The following is a 21,623-nucleotide window of genomic DNA, read 5'->3' as shown; positions in this document are numbered from 1 at the left end:
CCACTCTTGATTCCCCTGGCTGGGCCCTCACTGGCCAGACCATGTGGTATGTGTTTACCTGCCTGACTCCCCAACGGGATTGGGAGCCCCTAAGGCCAAGGCCTCCTGGCCGAGTGCGGTGGCACAGCACCTGTCTGCTGTAATGGAAGGAGGGAGTGAGGAGAAAAGGAAAAGGCAAGGAGAGAAGGAAGGAAGGGAGAGAGGCCGGGTAACACTGTGCCCATTTTGCAGATGAGAACACTGAGGACATGTGACTGGGAAGGGGCAGAGCCCCTGTGAGTTCATCATACTTTCTATCTTGGGTCAAAAATAGCAAAGAGGAGGGGCGCCTGGGGGGCTCAGTCGGTTAGGCATCCGACTCTTGATTGTGGCTCAGGTCATGATCTTGTGAACCATGGAATCCAGCCCTGCATAAGGCTCCATGCTGACAGTGCAGAGCCTGCTTCAGACTCTCTCTCTCTCTCTCAAAAAATTAAATGAACAGTAAAAATTTTTTTAAAAATGGCAAAAGAGAGCTTTTTTTTAATGTTTTTTTTCCTTAATTTTATTTTTGAGAGAGACACAGAGTGTGAGTGGGGGAGGGGCAGAGAGCGAGGGAGACACAGAATCTGAAGCAGGCTCCAGGCTCCGAGCTGTCGGCGCAGAGCCCGACGCGGGGCTCGGACTCACGGACCGTGAGATCGTGACTTGAGCCGAAGTGGGACGCTCAACCCACTGAGCCACCCGGGTGCCCCAAGGAGCTTCTTTCTGATTCGGTGAAACCAGAAGGGCTTGAGTTACAAGCCACAGGTAAAGTGCAAAGTGCAGGTGAGGCAGGTGTGTGTGCGTGGGGCCCAGTTGTACCCGCCGCAGGACCTTGGACAGGCACTTCAGCCTCCAGCGTGGCTTTTCCCCTCAGTAAAGTGGAGACCACAGCCCGCACTCGCTTCCTGTGTTGCTGGCGGGTTGGAGGAGATGGCCAGAGCAAGGACAGCTTCGCCCCAGGCAGTGTTCCAAGAGTGTCACTGTTTTTCCTCCCCCCCCCCCCCCCCCAGCGCCATGAGGAGCTTGACATCTGCCATATCATCGACCGTGATGTACAGGCACACAGACATTGAGCAACTGGCCTGAAGTCACACAGCCAGGGTGTGACAGAGCCAGGGTCTGAAGTTGGGTCCTCTGGCTGTGATACTGGGGCCATTGGCTCTTCCCCTCCAGCGCCTGAGGTATGTAAGTTTCCAGCGCTGTGTCTGACTGCCGTGGGCACTTAAGTGGCACCTACTGTTGTCATCTTCCTAACACTCTCTTCAGCACCCTTCACGGCCGCGTCCTGGAGGGAGGCTCCCCTTCCTAGATTCTGCTGTTTGCGCAGCAGGAAGACCGGGCGTGTTCCCAGTCTTGCTTGTGTCTTTCCTCTGTGAGCTCACAGCTGAGGCACCTTGGAGCTGATCTGCGGTCCCGGCTGTGTGGTTGTGGCTCCTGGAGCCGCTTGGATAAAGTCATGACAACGGAGGACTGTCAGGCTCATGGATCTTGCATCAGAGCCTGGAGCCTTCCAGCCCAGCTCAGGGCATCTCAGACCAGGATGTGCCAGCATGTAGGGCTCTGCGCTATGCAGAGCCCCAGGCTGCTGTTCCATGCATGGCCTTGCCCTTGGTCTCTGAAGCCCAGCTAGCTGCATCCTCGTCATCTGTGAACTGTTGGGGATCGGTGGTCCAGAATCCCCAAGATTGCTGTTGTAGTCGTTGTGCATAACAACTCACTAGGCAGGCGCGTGCAGAAGTATTAAAAATAAGCCTACAGGGAGGGAGGCGTTCTGAAGGCTGCACCCGGAAGATCTCAGAAGCACCTTCCTTAAACATTGGTGAACTGTCCACCCATGAAACTGTATCCTCACTGTCAACTGTGGGACCAGGAGGTGGAGAGAAAATCACCAAGTTTTTCTAGGACAGGCGAACTGAATAATTAGTGTGCTATGATTTCCAGTAAGATTAATGACTCAGGGGCGCCTGGGGGGCTCCGTCGGTTCAGCCTCTGACTTCGGCTCAGGTCATGATCTCAGGGTTCGTGAGTTCGAGCCCCACATCGGGTTCTGTGCCGACAGCCCGGAGCCTGGAGCCCGCTTCGGATTCTGTGTCTCCCTGTCTCTCTGCCCCTCTCCTACTCGCACTCTGTCTCTGTCTGTCTCTCAAAAATAAATGACCATGAAAAAACCATTATTGATTCAAATGTTGGATATGATTTCAGATTCATTCTCATAATCCAGTTTTTTCTACAGCAGTGATGTTTCCCTTTGGCCAAATATTGATTGTAGCCTCCAACCATGCACCATTTGGCCAAAATGTGCACTGGACACGTGCTGCTTTTGACATATGAGTTGAGATCTTTTTCCCCCCTTGAGACGTTCTCTTGGCCCCTCCTGGCTCAGCTCCCTTCCCACAATCCCTCGACCACAACAACCCCGTGGGCAGAGGCAGGGCCTTATCAGAGGGATCAGAGCAGCAAATGTGCCGGTGTGAGCTTTAGCTCCGTTTGGGGATGTTGGCTCTCGGAGTCTGATCAGCTCACCTTCACGTCTCCATTCGGCTCTGGGCATCTTGTGACAGGCGGCCCCAGCCCAGGGACACGGGAGAGTCCTTTATGGACCCAGGAGCTCTAAGGACCAAGGAACGTTGCTTGGATCGGGAGACACGTTAATAGATCAAAGACGCAAATTGCCCACCATACTTTTAGGGCGGTGCTTGTCAACCTTTTTGGTGTTAGGAATCCTTTACAGTCATAAAAAATTATTGCGGATCCCTAAGAGCTTCTGTGTATGCAGGCTATAGCCATTGGTAGTTGGTGGGTTAGAAATGAAGACTGAGGCACCTGCAAGGATTTATGTAACTATCCATTTATCGTTTATATTATTTTTTAATGTTTGTTATTTATTTTTGAGAGAGAGAGTGTGAGCAGGGGAGGGGCAGAGAGAGAGAGAGAGAGAGAGAGAGAGAGAGACAGAATCCGAAGCAGGTTCCAGGCTGTGAGTACAGAGCCCGATGTGGGGCTCGAGCCCACGAACCATGAGATCACGATCTGAGCCAACGTCCGACACTTAACCGACTGAGCCACCCAGGCGCCCCTTAGGGGTTGGTTAAGTGTTAGTCGGTTAAGCGCCTGATTTCGACTCGGGTCATGATCTCACGGTTCGTGGGCTCAGCCCCACATCAGGGTCTGTGCTGACAGCTCAGAGCCTGGAGCCTGCTTTGGGTTCTGCGTCTCCCTCTCTCTCTCTGCCCCTTCCCCGCTCATGCACGTGCTCTCTCTCTCTGTCTCTGTCTCTCTCAAAAAATAAGTAAATGTTAAAAAAAGACCAATTATGTGTTAACATAAATAATTTTTTTTTGCTGGAAAATTACTGTGTTTTACAAAACAAAAAAAGACGAGTAGCATTTTTGTAAATCTCTTTAATGTCTGGCTCGCGAGATGACAGCAGGATCCTCGCACCTGCGTCTGCATCCGGCCTGTTGTGACCCGTCGTCTGGCTAAAGCGGTAGAACATCCAGCTTTGTGCAGATACGTGGCTGGAAAGGCAGGACCCTGTGAGCCTCCTGCGTCCTTGGGCCACATCCGAGAACTGCTGATTTGGGTGATTGGTGACCTCGGGATGAAGCCAAGAGGGAAGTCGTGTCAGCCCCGGGTCACTTCATCCGTTGACAAGGGAGCTCAGGGTCTTTGAGCCCTGACCGTGTCCCACTGGAGGTGAACTGGGAGGCAAACAGTAGCAGCGACTGGCTGGACTTCAGACCCCCAGCCAAGACCCCCATCCTTTGGCTCAACTGTCCCCAGCAGCTGTATCTAGCTGCAGACTTCTGTCATCCAGCTGGACGGGGCATTTCTGGTGGAAGCCTGCCTTTGACCCCATAGCGGCTGCTCACTGATTTTCAAGCTTCACTGCTGTATTGCCCACCCCAGCCCCCAATGGCACATCAAAATGGTCCTCACTCTGCCTTCGTTCGCTGGTCCAAGCCTCAGCATCCGAGGGTATCCCGGGAAAGGCGTCATCCGTGGAGGGGCGCAGTTCGGGCTTCTCCCAGGCTCAGCTCAGCCTGCCCGCGCTGGCTTCTGGCTTCCTGTCACCCCTGACGAGCTCTGCGCGCCTGGGAAAGATGGACGATCATTAATTAACTCAACACGCAATTAATGACATTCTACCGAGTGCCTGGCACAAGGCGTTCCTCACGCCTGGGCCAGGGTGGGTCAGACCTCCCTGGACAAATCGAGATGAATTAGCAGCTTTATAAATACGAATGATCTCAGCTGATGAAAAATGCGCCCAATGATTGTTTCCCTTCATGTAATTACTCAGGTGGTCGGCTTGCCTGTAGAGCCCTTAGGGTGTTGAATCAGCATTTGCTGGAGGCTTCAGAAGGGGGTAAGGGCTGAGGTGGCGGCTGCTTTCCCCCCTTTTCCTCTTGGCTGCAAACAGAAACTCAGAAACAATGTTATCAAGTGCAATACACTGAGTCTACTTATAGCTACAGTCCCATCGTGTTGACAGCTGTGTTCTTAGGAACGGGAGGCGGTAATCAGGATCCAGTACATTTCCATCACCCCCAAAAGTTTCCTTGTTCTTTTGCTCTGTCTCTCCTTGATGTGCCCTGCATCCTGGTGACCACCGATTTGTCTTCTCACACTGTATATTAATTTTCTTTTTTTCTGGAGCTTCATATAAATAGACCGCATATTCTTATGTCTGGCTTCTTTTTAAAAATTTTTGTTTTTCCAATGTTTATTTATTTTTCAGAGAGAGAGAGAGAGAGAGAGAGAGAGAGAGAGAGAGAGAGAGAGAGAACACAAGCAGGGGAGGGGCAGAGAGAGAGGGAGGCACAGAATCAGAAGCAGGCTCCAGGCTCTGAGCTGTCAGCACAGAACCCCACGCAGGGCTCGAACTCATGAGCCCTGAGATCATGATCTGAGTCGAAGTGGGACGCTTAACCGGCTGAGCCACCCAGGTGCTCCTTGTCTGGCTTCTTTTATTCAGCATAATTCTTCCGGGATTCATCCTGTGGCAGGTATCACTGGCACCTCCTTTTTGATTGATGAGTAGCATTCCCTTGTATGGGTACACCACAATTTGTTTCTGCAGTCACCTGCTGCTGGATATTTGGGTTGTTTCCAGCTTTGAGCTGCTGTGGATGAAGCCTCTATGAACACGTGTGCACAAGTCTTTGTGCTCAAGGGCTTTGTTGTTCCTGGTGACAAGAGGTGGCCGGGTCACATGAAAGGCAAATGCTGAACTCTAAGGAACTGCACGGCTGTTTCCCAAAGGCCGCTATTGCTGTGCGTCTCCACAAGGGGTCAGGATTTCCACTTGGGTGATGTCCTCGCCAGCCAGAGTGGTGTTATCAGTCTTTTTAATTTTAGCCCATATGATGGGTGTGTCCAGGTATCTCATTGGGATCTAAATGTGCATTTCCCTGGTGACCACAGAGGTCGAGCATCTTTTTGTGTGTTTGCTGACCATTCATCTGTTTGGCTTTAAGAGGTGCCTGTTCAAATCTTTTGCCCATTTTTAATTAAGTGGTTTGTAGTCTTATTGAGTTCTCCAAGGTCTGTATACACTCTGGGTGCAGATGGTTTGTCAGATATTCATATTGTGACTATTTTCTCTCGTTCTGTGGCTTGTCTTTTGGTTTTTATGATGGTTTCTTTCAAAGAGGAAAATTTTAAATTTTGATAAAGTACAATTTACCCATTTTTTCCTTTTGCCATTTATGCTTTTTACATCTTGTCTAAGAAATCGAAGCTGCTGAGATTTTCTCCTCTATTTTCTCCTAGCTGTTTTCTAGTCGTAGCTTTTATATTTAGGTCTGTGACTCATTTCGGCGTGATTTTGTATGTGGCATAAAATAAAGGCTGATGTTAATTTTTTCCCCATACATCTATTTATGTATTGGGAAGACCACTTTTTCCTCATCGAATTGCCTGAGTGCCTTTAATGAAACCCAGCTGACCACGGGTTTGTGGGTCTGTTTCTGATTCTCTGTTCTGTATGTGTGTCCTTTCACTGGTAGCATGCTGTCTGATTACTGTAGCTTTATAAGAAGTCTTGAAATCAGCCTGGGCAAGGGCTCTAGCTTTTCTTTTCTTTTCTTTTCTTTTCTTTTCTTTTCTTTTCTTTTCTTTTCTTTTCTTTCTCTCTCTCTCTCTCTCTCTTTCCTTCCTTCCTTCCTTCCTTCCTTCCTTCCTTCCTTCCTTCCTTCCTTCCTTCCCTTCCTTCCTTCCTTCCTTCCTTCCTTCCTTCCTTCCTTCCTTCCTTCCCTTCCCTTCCCTTCCCTTCCCTTCCTTCCTTTTTCTTTCTTTCTTTCTTTCTTTCTTTCTTTCTTTCTTTCTTTCTTTCTTTCTCCCTCCCTTCCTTCCTTCCTTCCTTCCTTCCTTCCTTCCTTCCTTCCTTCCTTCCTTTCTCTCTCTCTCTTCCTTCCTTCCTCCCTCCCTCCCTCCCTCTCTCTTTCTTTCTTTCTTTCTTTCTCTCTCTTTCTTTCCTTCCTTCCTTCCTTCCTTTTTCTTTCTTTCTTTCTTTCTTTCTTTCTTTCTTTCTCTCTCTCTCTCTCTCTCTTCCTTTCCTTCCTTCCTTTTCTTTCTTTCTTTCTTTCTTTCTTTCTTTCTTTCTTTCTTTCTCTCTCTCTCTCTCCTTCCTTCCTTCCTTCCTTCCTTCCTTCCTTCCTTCCTTCCTCTTTCTTTCTCTCTTTCTCTCTTTCTTTCTTTCTTTCTTTCTCTCTCTTCCTTTCTTTCCTTCCTTCCTTCCTTCCTTCCCTTTCTTTCTTTCTTTCTTTCTTTCTTTCTTTCTTTCTTTCTCTCTCTCTCTCTCCCTTCCTTTCTTTCTTTCTTTCTTTCTTTGTTTCTCTCTCTCTCTCCCTCCCTCTTTCTTTCTTTTCTTTCTTTCTTTTCTTTCTTTCTTTCTTTCTTTCTTTCTTTCTTTCTTTCTTTCTTTCTTTCTTTCTTTCTTTCTTTCTTTCTTTCTTTCTTTCCTTTCTTTCAAGTTGTTTTGGCTGTTCTAGGTCCTGATCTAACACAAACACATATTCACTCATTGCACCCTTACAGCTCTCTGAGCAGATATATTTTACTCATTTTTCAGTGTTCACAGCCAGAAGGAGCACTGGGATCTAGCTATCCTCGGTGAGGGCCCTGGGCCTAGTGTGTGTGATGCCAGGCTGGGGCCGGGCAGGGTCTTGGAAGCCATGGTGACGGTCCTGCTGACTGAGACGTGGGACTTCTGGGGAACGCAGTGCTCTCGGTGGGGCTGTGGGAAGTCTCACTCAGAGGCTGAAGGCTGGGACTTCAGCCAGATTCAGGGCCCGTGCAGGCACGGATGTGGGGATTCTGCCCCCCACGGGGTGTACCACAGCTGCCTCGTGTCAGCAAGTTTGTGAGTTGGTTGTTAAGTTTTTGGGAATTTTGCAAGTGGCTTGAGGTCTCAGGCTCGGCCAACACACAAATCAGGGTGTGTGCTCTGGCTCTCCCCACCGCCCCCCTCCCCCTGTGAGCCAGGGGTCATCTGGTTTACCAGCACAGCACAGACCCCACCCCCGGGAGCCTCAGTTTCCCCATCTCTAAGTGGGGGAGAGTCATGCCACCCCCAGAGGCCATCACGAGCATTTAGTAAGGTCATGGGTGTGAAACGTTTGCAGGGATCGTGATGCCAAAGTTAAGGGGCAGTCACCACGCTGGCCCCATAGATGCCACCCGCCCAGCAGCTGTGGAGTAGTGTGCTTGGGCTGGAAGTTCTTGTCTCTAGGAGAAACCTGGGAAGAGAGCCTGAGAACCCACAGCAGACGGGGCAGGACAGGGCTCTGCACCTGCCTAGGGTGCCTCGGTCTGCTCATCTTTATAATGGGCGCAGGGGCCCCTGGGTAGAGAAGGGTACGGGGCAACAGGCATGAGGCGCGGGGCCCGCCTGGGAGTCTGTGGCACCGCCACTGTCCCTGGAGGTGGGTGGCCGTCCTGTGGCGAGGGGACCTGGGGCCGGCCCCACCATACTTCACGGTGTCAGGAGCACACTCCCGGGCTCTGCATGCATGGCATAGAAGCTGCCTGCTCCCCACACAAGGACAAGTTCACCCTCGGAGCCTAGGTTTCCCCACGTGGAAGCGGCAGAATGGCCCCAAGTCCTGCGGCTGTGGTGGGGTTAATGCTCCCGGCCAGCGCCCAGCCCCCAGTGCTCTCAGTGAGTGAGTTCCCCCAGGGAGGCTGGGACCCCTTCCCACCAGGGAGCAAGGCACGGGGCCTGGCGGCCTCAGGATGCTCCTCGCCAGCGATCGGGGTCCCGGGGAGGGCCAACAGCAACAGCACGACCGAGGGGGCCCCAGGCCGGCCGTTGCTTGGAGCGCCCCGTGGCACAGGCACAGCTGTACCCATTTTACAGATGAGGAAGTGGGTCTTAGGAGGCGGAGCTGCCAGCCATCCTCAGCCAGTGCAGAGCCTCAGGGACCTGCCCATGCACCTGCCCAGGCCGTGCCCTCACCCGGTTGTGGGCGCCCCCAACCCCACGGCTGCAGCTGCAGCTGCCGTACCCCGGCCACACCATAGCAGGAATAGACTGTCACCCTGTGCCGCACCGTCACCCAGAGGCTGGGCCACGGGGCCTTGCCACGAGCAGGGGGTTGGGGGGGACGTGGGTAGCGTGTGGTGTTTGCTTTGTCTATTTGTGGGCACTCTCTCCTCCCCCCGACAGTTGCTGGCCAGTCGGGATGGCCTGGCTGGTGCCCATTTGGGCCACTGCTGAATTCCTGTGGCCTCATGTGGGGTCTGGTAGTTGGTGGTCAATAAATACTCCTTGAATGGATAAACAGTCCCGTTTGGGGAAACACAGAAAGTCCGGGCTGGCTGAGGAGTAGAGGGTGTGTTGGGAGGGAGAGAGAGGCAGGCGAGGCCAGTGGGGAGCCACAGAAGATCTTAGGGAGGGTCATGATGTGATGGGGTTCAGCTTCACAAAAGGCCCCCTTGCCGGGCCGGACTGGGCCGGACCCGGAAACCCCAGGCTCCCAGGAGAGAAGGAGTGATGGCCGGGGCCAGGGTAGAGGCAGGAGAGGCGGGCAAGGGGGCCGTGGGCTGTGCCAGCTGTGACCTCAGCGTCCAGCTCCTGAGCCCGGCCCCCCAGCCCCAGAGCAGATGCAGGCCTGGCAAAGGATCTGGTGGACACACTGATGTGATGAGGCCCGAAGGGTGTCCTTGTCATTGGGCCACTCGGCCCTGCTGGCCCATCTGCCAGTGGGCATCTGAGGGACTGGCTGCCAGCCTGAGCAGAGAGGCCGGGACCCGTGGGCCCCAGGCGTGGGAGGACCCTGGCCAGCCAGCCCGGCCGGGCAGTAGCGGTCAGTCTGGGTCTGCGTCAGGCCCCCCTCGTCCTCTCCCACAGCGGCTTGTCATCCTGGCCCCGGGGAAGCACATTGCCATTTCCAGAGCCCTCCAATGTGGGCGGCTCTTAACACGACCATGGCACAGATGGGGCAACTGAGGCTCAGAGGGGCGAAATGACAGCCAGGGGAAGGTGGGGTTCATAACCAGGTCCCCGAACAGCAAATTCACCACACCTCAGCCCCCCCTCCGTGTCGTGTAGAAATTCTTCCCCTCTGCGCTTTCTTTCAGTTTCCAGATAGTTCTGTCGGTTTGCGTGTAGAACAACAGCGTACCGCTGACTGCAGTGAACGGCCTTTGAGCAGTTGATTGTTTCTGCCAGGCACTTTTGTATATGTTGCCTCAAGTCCTCACAGCCAACCCTGAGATAATAGCATTGTACCCACTTTAGAGATCGGGAAACCGAGGCTCAGGCAGCCCCAGGGAAGTGGGACTCCTGCTCCCAAACCTCCCAGGGCTTCACCGGTGCTCTCAAGTCTTGGGGCACGCCACAGGAGAACCTGTCAAAACGGATTCCAGGCACCCAGGATTCTGATCCCCTGGGTCAGGGCAGGGCCCTAGGAATCTTCATCTGTAGGGGAGCCGCCCAGGTGACCGTGCTGTGGGCTTTTCCAGGAGCTTGTGCTGTGAGGAAACGGGCAGGGAGTGGGTGGTGTTCTCTGAGTCCCTTTCACTTTGACCCTGTCCCGAGGCCAGCTGCTGGCCCCAGGCCACCTGGCCACCTTCGGGGCCTGCAGGGGTCTGTGTGATTGAGGGGCGGTGCCTGGGGGCTCTGCTGGAGTCAGATCTGGGGAGTTGCCCCGCTCTGAGCACAATCTGACCTGGCCTGGAATCGAACCCGCCACCTGACCGGGCCCTGCTGACCACAGGCAAATCCGCAGCTGCCCCCCGCCCACCTTCCCCAAGCCCATCTGCCTCACAGTCCCCCAGGCCAACGGCTACCCAGCAGGGGCCCATCTGACCTGGCAGGGAGGAGCTGGCAGCCACAGCCCCCGCCCTCCCTGGACCCTGCCCCTCGGGGGGCACCCACGGGAAGGCAGCACCGCCCTCACTCTGGCTCACAGCTGGCAGAGCTGGGTGCCACTGTGGGTCAGGGGTCCCGGGGGGCAGGGCCATTCACAGGCTCCCAACCCCCACCCAAGCCTGCTGGCGACTCTCCTGAGGAGCATCACCGTCACAGGAGAGTCTTACTCGGCTGAGAAAGGACCCAAGGCCACACGTGGGCAGGGACCTTGACCCCATGCCAGGCAAGAGAAGCCAGACACAGAAGGCCACACACTGCATGATCCCAGTCACAGGAAGGGTCCCAAAGAGGCAAGGCCACAGAGTCAGAAGACAGGTGAGTGGTTGGCAGGGAGTGAGGAATGGCCGCGGACAGGTACGGGGGCTCTCTTCGGGGTCACGGGAATGTTCTGGAATTAGGCAGCGGTGATGGTCGCACAACACAGCGAATCCGCTAAAAACCACTGAAACGTGTAGTTTGAAGCGTGAACTTCGTGTTCTGTGAGTTCCGTCTCCGTTTTTACAATGCTGGGATGGAAACAGCAGCACCAAAATCATTGTGATGCCAACACATCCCCTAATAGCTGTGGAACCAGCGCGGAACCAGACAAGTGAGCAAGTGAGCCGCAGGAGGGAAGCAGGCTCCCGCCATCCCCGCTACTCCACCCTTTCCTGAGAGCCGCTCAGGTGGCCAGGCCTGCGCCCTGCAGGGAAGGGGCTCTGCCCGCCCCTGGAAGAGCTGGGCTCCCTGAGTGAGAGCCACACATAGGAGGAGCAGTAGTCATTAACCCCTGTCAGATCGCGGTGCCCCAGCCCGAGCTCCCTCTGCAGTTTCTGCCGTCACTTGGAGTCAAATTCCAAGTCCCTGCGCCCCCCCCCCCCCCCCCCGCCCGGCTCACGTCCTGCCCCTTTTACCTTCATGCACATGCTGCCTCCTTGCTGACCTGCAACAGACCAAGCTGACTCCCGCCTCTCAGGGCCTTTGCACGTGCTGCTCTCCCGGATATCTGTGTGGCTGCCTCTCTGGCTTCCTTCGGGTCTCTGCTCAAATGCCCCTCCTCCAGGAAGTCTTCCCTGACCTCCCCGACTAAAACAGCACCTCCCACCTCGTCCATCCCCTTTACTTTTATTTTGCATCATGGCTCTTACCTCCTCCCCGGAAAAATAATCTAGATTTCTATGAAAATTTGCTTATTCGTGTTCTTTACTAGAGAGTGAGCTTCCTGCGGGGACTGCACACTGCAGAGTTCCCCCTGTATGCAACAGTGCTTGGGATACACTAGGTGCTCAGTTACTGTTCTTTTTAAAAATTAAATTAAATTCTTTATTTTTTATTTTTATTTTCTAATATTTTTTAATGGTTATTTATTTTTGAGAGAGAGAGAGAGAGAGAGAGACAGAGTGTGAGTGGGGGAGGGGCAGAGAGAGAGGGAGACACAGAATCCGAAGCAGGCGCCAGGCTCTGAGCGGTCAGCACAGAGCCCGATGCGGGCTCAGACTCACAGACTGCGAGATCGTGACCTGAGTTGAAGTCGGACACTTAACCGACTGAGCCACCCAGGTGCCCCTAAAATTAAATTTCTTATTGTAAAATAGACCCGAGATAAAATTTACCATGTTAGCCGTTTTTAAGTGTGCAATTCAGTGGCATTAAGTACATTTATGGTGTTGTGCAGCCATCCCCACTTTTCCATTTCTAGAAGTTTCTCACCATCCCAAACAGAAAGTCTACTTTTGGGGCAGTCTTTTATCCAGCAGCCCACCTTACAGACCTCAAATCCTAGCCAACATTTCCCCTTTAAACAATAACTTAATAACTCTCCCCATTAGCTAACATTCTTTTGAGTGAATAAATGAGCAGTAGACGGATTAACTGAGTGCCTCCCACGTGCTAAGTGATGGGCAGCTAAGTCTTCCAACCATCTTGGAAGGTGTGTGTGGTTATCTTTGTTTCCCAGGTGACCTCTCAGAGAGGTCATAAGAGTGGGGTCTGAATTCAGATCTCCCACCTGTAGACAGTGACTGCCCCGTGGAGTAGCTATGCTGTGAGGACATAACGACACCGGCCCAGCACCTCCCCCCAGGCCTCCCTCGGTCCCCCTCTCTCCCAAGGGCGTTATTCGAGCCCCACGCTCCCAGAGTCCCGGCTCTGGCTGGCTGACCACCGAGCAGCAGGCACATTTGGGGGCCACAATTCCTGGTGCCAATATTCCATTTCACCTGGGGCTCTTGGGGCAGGTGCTGGGAGAATGGAATTATTTTTCAACCTTTAAAATTCATTCGTACTCAGCCCAGTTTAAATGTTTACACTCCTCGTCATCCCTGGGGTCTCCTGTGTGGGCATGCTTTTATCAGGCTAGCTCTGGGGAGGGATACTCTTGGGGCTCTTGGTCCCATGTAGTCCCCACCCCCACCCCCTCTGCCCAGGAGGGGGTGTGATTTTAGAGGGTGGTGACTTAATCCCAAGTGTGGGGTGGGACTGTAGCTCCTGTGTGACTCCAAGAGGCAGCAGGGCCGGCCCTGTCTCCCACCTGCCAGCAACTGGGGCCGGGCGCCCCCTTCCTGCCCTATGTGTGAGCTTTGGTCCCTGGCAGGCAGAACCTGGGGTCCTGGGCCTCCGGGCTGCATGGGTGGGAGGTGGTGGCAGCTGGGACCCTTGCACAAGACCCTCCCCAACCTTCCCCCCCCCCCCCAGCCCCTTTGCATTTTCCTCCATCCCCGTGAGCCGAGCACCGTCCGAGCAGACCCACCCAGCCCAGCCACAGCGTCCAGCTCGCCCCACGCGGCTTCTGCCCACAGGCTGGGACCTGCTCCCCCAACCCCCGCACCACGTTCAGGCCGAAGGAGGGAACTTCTCACAGACCTGCTCAGGGACGGGGGCTGGGCTTCTGCAGCAGGACTTGAAATTCAGCAACAGCGTGATCATAGCTCCCAGTTGGTGCCAGGACCCCCTCCCCCACCCGGGGAGCCGGGTGCTTGCTCCCACGTGAGCACAGGCGTGCGAGGGGAGCTCAGCCACTCTGCGGTGGTGTGCCGCCCTTTCATCAGACCTTAGTCAGGGAGTCATCTTCCCTGCCCTGGACGAGGCCTTGGATGGGTCCGTGCTTGGATGGTTACCCTCATAAGTAGTCTGTTGTCATATACGCAGCAGTGACTGTCTGGTCCCAGATGATGGTCCAGAAGCTGACCCAGAGTTGGCATTTTCCCTTCTTTGCCCCCACAGCAGCCTGCTGGTGCTGGAGGCCGACAGTGGGTAGGGGCTGGGTCTCCCGGCTTCTGCCCGCTGCCCCCAACCCCTGCCTGCTGGGAGGGCCACCAGGGGGATGGGCCACCTCCAGCTTCTGGTGGCTTTTTCCACTCTAGGTGGACCTAGCCGGTGGATACAGCTGTCTGGTTCTCTTGTGGGTCCTCTCCTGGGTGTTCTGGAAGTTTCCTGCCAAACGTCTCATGCAACCCTTGACCCAGGCAGTCACAGCTGTACATCTGGTGGCTTTCCTGGGCCCTGGGTGCAGTGGCCCCCTACTCCTGCATTGTCCTTGCCCTTCTGGGAAGCCAGCAGACAGGACTAAGATGACCGATGCCAGCTCTCTCCTGTCCCCAGGAGTCACATGGGCATAGGCCATTGTGTCCCCAGCACAGCCAGACCCCGACACCCGGCTTTCCCAGTCTTGGGACTGGGTCCGCTGCCCTCAGGAAGCGTACTCTGGAGCTCTGCGAAGGTCACACTAGGCTTGGGAGGGAAGGTGTGGGTGGGGACCCTCCCCTCAGCACCTGCTGTTTCCCAGGAAATGTCTTTGCCAACCCCCACTCCCATTTTTGACCCCTTTAAACATCTTGAGAAAGTACCAGGCCTGGGGCCAAGTTCAAGGACTCTAGAGCTAGCCTGCCTGGGAGTAAGTCCCAGCTCTGCACACGCCAGGTGGGCAGCTTTTGGCAAGTTATTCATCCCCTCTGTGCCTCGATTTCTTCATCTGTACAACGGGAACAATGGCATCACTCCAGCAACTTGGGGGAGCTAAGAGGATTTAGTTCTGTGCGTGAAGTGGTAGAACACCTCCCACAAGTTCCAAGAGGGTTTACTATCACCGTGGCCTGTCCTGGTCCAAGGGGTCAGGTCCTAGAGCTGGTTCTCAGGGCCACACACTGTCCAGGTTCCCAGAGCTCCTGCTGCCTTCGCTGTCCTGATCCCTGTCATATGGGGCCTCTGTGAGTCCTATGACATTATCCCTGTTTTCCAAGGGAGGAAACTGAGTCTCAGGGGATGGGACTTGCTGCCTCCCACCCCAAGGGCCGTCACAGGCCACCGTGACCTGAAGGAACCAGGTGTCAGCATGGAGGGCTCAGGGGCCTCCCCAGAGATGGGACATTTGGGCCAAGACCTGGAGAACCATCAGAGCTGTCCGGGCAAACCCGGAAGGGACAGCACTGTGGTCAGAGCACTGTGTAGATGAGGCCCCTTGGTGGGGGAGGGAGCGTGTGCCTGCCTGAAAACCTAGGCTGTCGTGGAGAGCTTTTTCTGCTCGGGAAAATCTCCCCTTTTAACTTTTTCTGATCGGGAAAGTCTTCCCTTTTAAATGACCGTGCCGCCTCCAAAAACAGGTGATCTACGGAGCAGAGCTGGGTGGGTGGCTGTTCTTCATTTTAAAGAGGCCGTGACGCGACTCTGCCTGGCAACCCCCGTCCCAGTCAGCCCCTGCTGTGTAACAAACATCCCCAGAACTCAGTGGCTTCAAACAAGAAGCCTTTATTTTTGCTCCTGAGTCTGCAGGTCTAGTGGGTGTTCTTAGGCTGTGCTCACTCACACACTCGTGGCAGTTGTGGTCGGGAAGGTGCCTCTGCTGGTCCTGGTGGGCTGTGTCATTTTTGGGGACCGGCTGGCTGTAGACTGGCCCGGTGTGGCCTCCACTGCAGTGGCTCATCCCTGCCGCACATGCCTCTCGTCCTCCAGCAGGCTGGCCTGGGGGTTCGTGGTGGCACAGGGGTCCCAGAGAGCAGGCGCTGCGTGGCCTCGCGAGGCCCGGGCTTGGAGCCAGCACCTCTCGTGCCCACCCCATTCTTTTGGCCAAAGCAGGTCACAGGCCGTGCAGGGCCAAGGGTGGGAAAGTAGGCTCTACCTCGGGAGGGGAGGGGCTGCAAAGTCACCCCTCCCAGGGGAACCCAGAGAAGGTGCTGGGGAAGCCCGCTCACCCAGTCCTGTCCCAGGCTGGTGCCCCGCTGCCTGGCCTCCTTCCTCTCACTGAGCTTCCTTCTGCGGCAGGCGGGCCCCTCTTCCCTCCTCTTTCTGCCCACACCTCCGTCCTCATCAGCCTGACGCCTCTGACGATGCTAATTCAAGGCATTGCTCCCATCAGAAGGATCGGGCTGGGCTTTCTGAGGCCTCCCCTCTGCCGTGAGCCCCGACATCTGATGGATCATTAATGGTGTTGACGGCACTTATGGTGACAGGCGGTGATGGACGAGCAGGGCAGGAGTCCCCCCACCCCCACCCCCGCCGCCCCGACCAGCATCTTAATCTCCCCTGCAGGTGTGTGGGCTTCTGCCAGAGTTTCCAGGGAACTTTCCAGGCCACAGAATCATTTGAATTTCACATAAACCCTAGGAGAACTGTGGCCAGGCAGGGATGACGGTTGTGGCAATCGGGGCTCAGAGAGGGTGAGTGATTTGGGTGAGGTCACACAGCTAGTACACACCAGGGCTCGGCTGGAGTATCTTCCTCTGGCGACAGTCACAGCAGATATCCTGGAGATCCGCGGGCTCCCGCCCCCACGTGGCACCAGCCGGAGCCACAACCTGGGGTGCAGCCCGTGTCCTCCAGGGCTGGCGTGTGTGTGGCCTCTTGTGTTAGCTCTGTTCTCCCTCTGTGTCAGTTACGGCAGCCGAGACAAAGGGCCACGAGCTCAGTGGCCTAAAACAACAGAGATCCCTTCTCTCGCCGTCTGGAGGCTGGAAGACTGAAAGCAAAGCATCGGCAGGACCGTGCTCCTCCTGAAGCCTCCAGGGAGGAATCTGTCCCCCAGCTTCTGGTGGTGGCCGGCACTTTCTCATGTTTCTTGGCCTCCAGATGAGTCTCTCCAGTCTCTGCCCTGTTGTCATATGGCCTTCTCCCTGTATGTGTGTGTGTCCCTGTGAAATCACATAGGCTTCTTGGTAGGACACCAGTCATTGGATTTAGGGCCCACTGTAGTCCAGTACGACCTCATCTCAACTCGATCATCTGCAAAGATGACCCCAATAAGGTCACAGTCACAGGAGGTTAGGACTTCAACATATTTGGGGGGGGGGGGTGGACACAGTTCATTCCACAACACCACCCCTGGCTCCAGTTCCCAATGTGGACCTTGTCACCTGGCTGGTCACATCCAACACCACCTCTGATTCTCCCTAAGCCCATACTGGGCCACAGTGTGGCTTTCTGGCTCCCCGGACCGGGTGGCTCTGGGCTTCCCCTGCTGGCACTGCATGGTGGCCATTTCCAGGGAGGTGACAGATGTGTCCTGGTGCCATGGCCCAAGCTGCCTCTTCCAGCCTTGCCTTTTGAGGAGCTGAAGGAGAAGGAAGAGGGGACCTCTCAAGTGGGAAGGCAGCATGGGCTTTCATGGGGTTTTTCTTCACCCGTGACAGGGTGACTCGGAGCCACCACTGGCTTGTCAGGCGGCTTGGCAGCCCTCGCTCAATGGCTGAGTGGCACTGTGAGACCCTGTGGTGTGGGTGCAGGGACACACTGCACAGGCCCTGCTGCATATGTGACCTTGGGCAAGCTCCTTGCCTCTCGGTGACCAAGGTCGCTTATCTGTAAAGAGAGAATGATGATAGGACAGTAGGACTGTTCTGAGATTGGATTTCTGGTCCCTGGAAGGCCTTAACTGAAATGTCTTCGTTTGCTTTTTGTTCTTGAGGAGTACGTCCACTGGATACAGAATTCTGGGTTCACCGACTTTTGAATTCTCATTCAGCCCTTTGAACGTCTTCTGGACTGCATCCTTTCTGATGAGAAATCGTCAGTCATTGGAGGCCTGATGCCTCTGAATGTGACATGGTTTTCTTCCAGCTGCTTACAAAATTCTATCACTAATTTGGTCCTCAGTCGTTCAACAGTTAGGTGTGGCTTTCTTTGTATTTATCCTCTCTGGAGGTAACTGAGCTTCCGAAATGTGTCGCTGGTGCCTTTTCCCGTATGGGGGATTTTTTTCAGCCGTTGTTCCTTGAAGTCTTTCTCCTACTCTATTATCTCTCTCTCCTCTCCTTCTGGAACCACAATTACGTGTGTGTTAGACATTTGACATTGACCTGCGGATCCCAGAAGATCTGTTCTTTTTTTTTTTTTTTTTTAATTTATTTTCTCTCTCTTTCCTTTGAGTAATTCATATTGAGGTATCTTCAAGTGTACTAAGCCTACTGTCACCTCAGATTTTCTGTTAAGCAATTAGTGGTCTTCTGTTTCAGACACTGTATCCTTGCAGTTCTAGGATGTTCATTTGGTTATTTAAAAAATAGTCTCAGTGTGCCTGGGTGGCTCAGTTGGTTGAACCTCCAACTTTGGCCACAATCTCACCGTTTGTGAGTTCGAGGCCCACATCAGGCACTTTGCTGTCAGCAGAGCCAGCTTCGGATCCTCTGGCCCCACCCCCCCTGCCTCTCTCTCTCTCTGTCTCTCCTCCCTCAAAAAATAAACATTCAAAAAAAATTAAAAAAAAATAGCACCCTCAAAAAAATAAAATAAAACAGTTTCTATTTCTCTGTCGAAATGTCCTTTCTTCTCAGTCAGCGGGAGCAAATTTTCCTTTGCATCCTTGAGCATAGTTATAATACCTACTTTAATTTTTTCATTTGCCAGTTCCAACATCCGGGGCATTTCATGGCCAGTCTCCATGAATCATCTTTATATTAAGTATGGGTGATGCGTTCGTATTTCTTTGTATGTCTTCATATAATTTTGGATTCTGTCCTGGGCGTTGTGAATGATGACATTGTAGAGATTCGAGATGTTTTTTATGTCCCTCCAAAGAGCATTTTTTTTGTTTTATTTTGTGTTTGTGAGCAGTTAACTTGGTTGAACTCAACTGTAAACCCTATCTCCGGGGTGATGGACAATAGCACAGCCTCAGGTCACTTCTTTTAGCCATCGCTGGGTTGCTTGGAATCTGTCATACGCATGTGTGTTTTGTAGCCAAAGACGTGGGCAGAGTTTATATGCTGCATTTGGGGACTTCCTCAGTCACCCCCCCCCCCCTTTCCAGAATTTACTCCCTCACTTTCCAGCTGCTACGATTTCCCCAGTCCCTGCCTTCTGATTTATTGAGCCTTAAGAGTAGGACTTTATGTCTGAGTGTCAGTAGCCCCATGGCACAGACTGGGGCCTGTCCTCAGCCATGAAAATAGGAAACTTATCCAGTGAGTTTCAGTTGCTGATTTTTCCGCAGGTTCCACCTGTACTCGGTTCCCTCCAATGCCTCAGGCAGTTGTGTTTTGTTGTTTCATCTGTTGAGGTTTTATCGTCGCTATTGGTGAGAGAGTTGATCCAATAGGAGCCGCCAGCTATTTCCAGAAGCAAAAACTTCTATGGAGAGATTTAGAACAGTGCCTGGAAAACAAGCACTTTAAGAATGTGAGTTCATATTATTGACCACACTGCTGGGTTCCCCTCTGTGGTCAAGGTGAGAGGCAACCTGGACAGGGACCACCCCCATGTAGGAAGGGGTCCATATTCAATGAGGGACCCACAGTGAGCAAGAGACTGTAGTTGTAGGAGAGACCGCTGAACTGGGGGGCAGGGGTGGTCTCCAGGAAGGCTTCCTGGAGGAGGTGGTATTGGGACTGGATATGTGTCAAACATTCCAAGATGAGAGACTTTCTGATTTCAAGGTTTTATTGATAAGAATTTCCAGCTCTCAGGGGAAGTAACCTTGCCTATGGCAACCCCTAGAAGATACTTCCTGTAGCAATAAATAGATGTGAAACACCCACCAACCTGAGGCCTGAGGGAGCGGTGCCATGGTCTGCTTGCTCCGTTAGTGTTTGTGCGATGGGACTAGTGGGGCTGGAGGTCGGGATCCCCAAATCCGCACAGTGAAATTGAGCCGCCATTCATCCCGCACACTTCTGGGCTGGCCACGGCAAAGTGCGTGGAGGCCAGAAGCAAGGCCGAGAAGGAACTTTCGTTTCTCCGTGCAGTAAATTTTAGTAACTCATCCTCGCTCAGAGCCGCGATCCTTCCTCCTGGACCCTCACACCCCGTAGTCCCACTGGAGCTTCCAATCCCGGGCAGACGCTATTATAGCCAAAACACTGAGGCTCAGAGAAGTGGCGTGACCAACCCAAGGCCACACAGCCAAGACGCTGGAGCCCAGACTCCAACCCAGGACTTCCGACTGGCCCGTGAGCAGCTCGGGAGGTTGTCCCCAAGTAGGCGCCTCCACGTCTCTGGCTGCCAATGGAAAGAATAGTTGTGTCCCCCTCAGGGGCTGGCGTGAGTCTCAAAGGAGGCAGTGGATGTGAAAGTGACACATAAATTGTAAATTGCCTGCAGATGTTAGCGTCTGTTACTGTGGAAACCGCCCAGCATTTAAGGACTGCGTTCGCTCTGGGCACCGGTGGTCATGTTGGCGTTTTAATTTAATAGCATTGTTATTCTTCTGTCATAAAAATAATATAAATTATGCATATGTCCAAACTCATCAACTTGGATACATGAAATATGTCCATTTGTATGTATCACTTATACCCCGAGAAAACTATTAAAAATACACATTCATTACAGAAAATTGAGAAAATGTAGAGACGTGGAAAGAGAAACAAAAATACTTTATTTCAACCACCCCAAAGCGCCCTGTGCCAACGTGGTGGGGAATCATTCTTCGGCTTCTCTTTCCTCTGCCCGGTGTGTTTGGCGTTTAGCACGGCTGTGATCATTGGTCTATATGATTAAAAACACTTCATGCACAATTTCGTACCCTGCTCTTTGCCCCTTAGGGGCTGCTGATACGACGTAGCGGGAACCCAGCTCTGAGGGCTCTGGTTCCGCTTGGTCCGAGTGCAGGGCCGGCTGCCCCATGGAGGACCCGGCCCTTTCCCAGCTCCGGGCTCCGCAGGCATTTACATGTTCCCGTACAGCCGCTCTCTCTGTCTTGTCTTGTCTTTCTAAGTTCAATGAAATGTGCCTTTATCTTGATCCATGAAAATGTCCAGCCCATCATCCCGCTTCTAAACCACCTTTTCTCTTCTCTTTTCTTTTGCTGTCGAAGCCAGCATTTACCTATGGCTCCAGCGGCCAGTGCAGTCCGGAAGCTGCCTCTAAAAGGCACCGGTTGGAAAAGCAAAGGGCGTTTTTTGAATAGAAATGCAAAAATCACTTGAGGTCTTGAGTAAGAGGTGGCCGTTGCTTTTGAGAAGCAGCAAGGAGCCCCGTGTGAGTGGAAGAGGGAGGTGGGCAGGAGGGGAGATGAGGCGGGGGGGGGGGGAGAGGTGTTACCTTTTACTGAGTGAGAAACAAGACGTAACAACAAACATTTTTTTTTTCCTGGCGCATCTGCAGATCTGCTGAACTAGAATGGGTTGGGCTGGGTAAGTGGGGAGGCAGGGGGCCTCCTAGGGGCTGACTCTTCTTCGTCCCTCCCCCTCCTCCTGGGACCTTGGGCTAGCCCGGGCAGGTCCTTCTGGAAGCGGGAGGGGTTCTGGATGGTGGCTTGTCTGCTGGTGTCCCATAGGCCAAAGCAGATCACACGGCCAAGCCCAGAGTCTGGGAGGGAGGGGGGTCTGGGAGGGGTCTGGCTGGGGCTTGCCCAGCCCTCAGGGGGAAGGCAACACCAAGTTCTGTGCGGGTGCAGGAGGGGAGTGACCATTTGGGCTTCCAATGCGATCTGCCTCTGAGGACCAGAGACCACTCAGGCTTTAGACCACTCTGAGACCTTTGCTTTTTACCCTGAGGTCAGATGGGTTTCGGGTGGGCCCCCTCTTGCTGTGCTGGGGCTAGCTTATAGCAGGAGCAGGGACGAAGCCAGGAGGTCCTTTCGCGGGCTGTCAGAATCTTGCGGGGGCGAGAGGTGGGGAGATGTGGGTGGAGTCTGGGTGTATTGCAAAGGCCAAGCCAGTAGGACTGGACGTGGCAGGGGAGAGGGGCAGAGAGAAAGGGGTCACAGAGACTCCCAAGGCTGGGGCCCGACCGGGGCTGGGGGGTATGGAGCTGCCACCACCTGAGAGGGAGGCTGCAGAGGGAGGCTTCGGGAGGGAACAGCGTCTGGTTTTGT

At 53.8% G+C, this 21,623-nt stretch overlaps 1 protein-coding gene across 2 annotated transcripts in view; it reads left to right on the top strand.

The window, feature by feature from the left end:
• The window catches only part of PPP2R2C (protein phosphatase 2 regulatory subunit Bgamma), a 139,267-nt gene that overhangs the window by 62,234 nt on the left and 55,410 nt on the right, over positions 1-21,623 (top strand). The window lies entirely within an intron of this gene.

Source organism: Acinonyx jubatus, chromosome B1, assembly GCF_027475565.1.
Source record: "Acinonyx jubatus isolate Ajub_Pintada_27869175 chromosome B1, VMU_Ajub_asm_v1.0, whole genome shotgun sequence".
NCBI lineage: Eukaryota > Metazoa > Chordata > Mammalia > Carnivora > Felidae > Acinonyx > Acinonyx jubatus.
The sequence above is the reverse complement of the archived record's forward strand: the minus strand, read 5'-3'. Positions and strand labels throughout refer to the sequence as shown.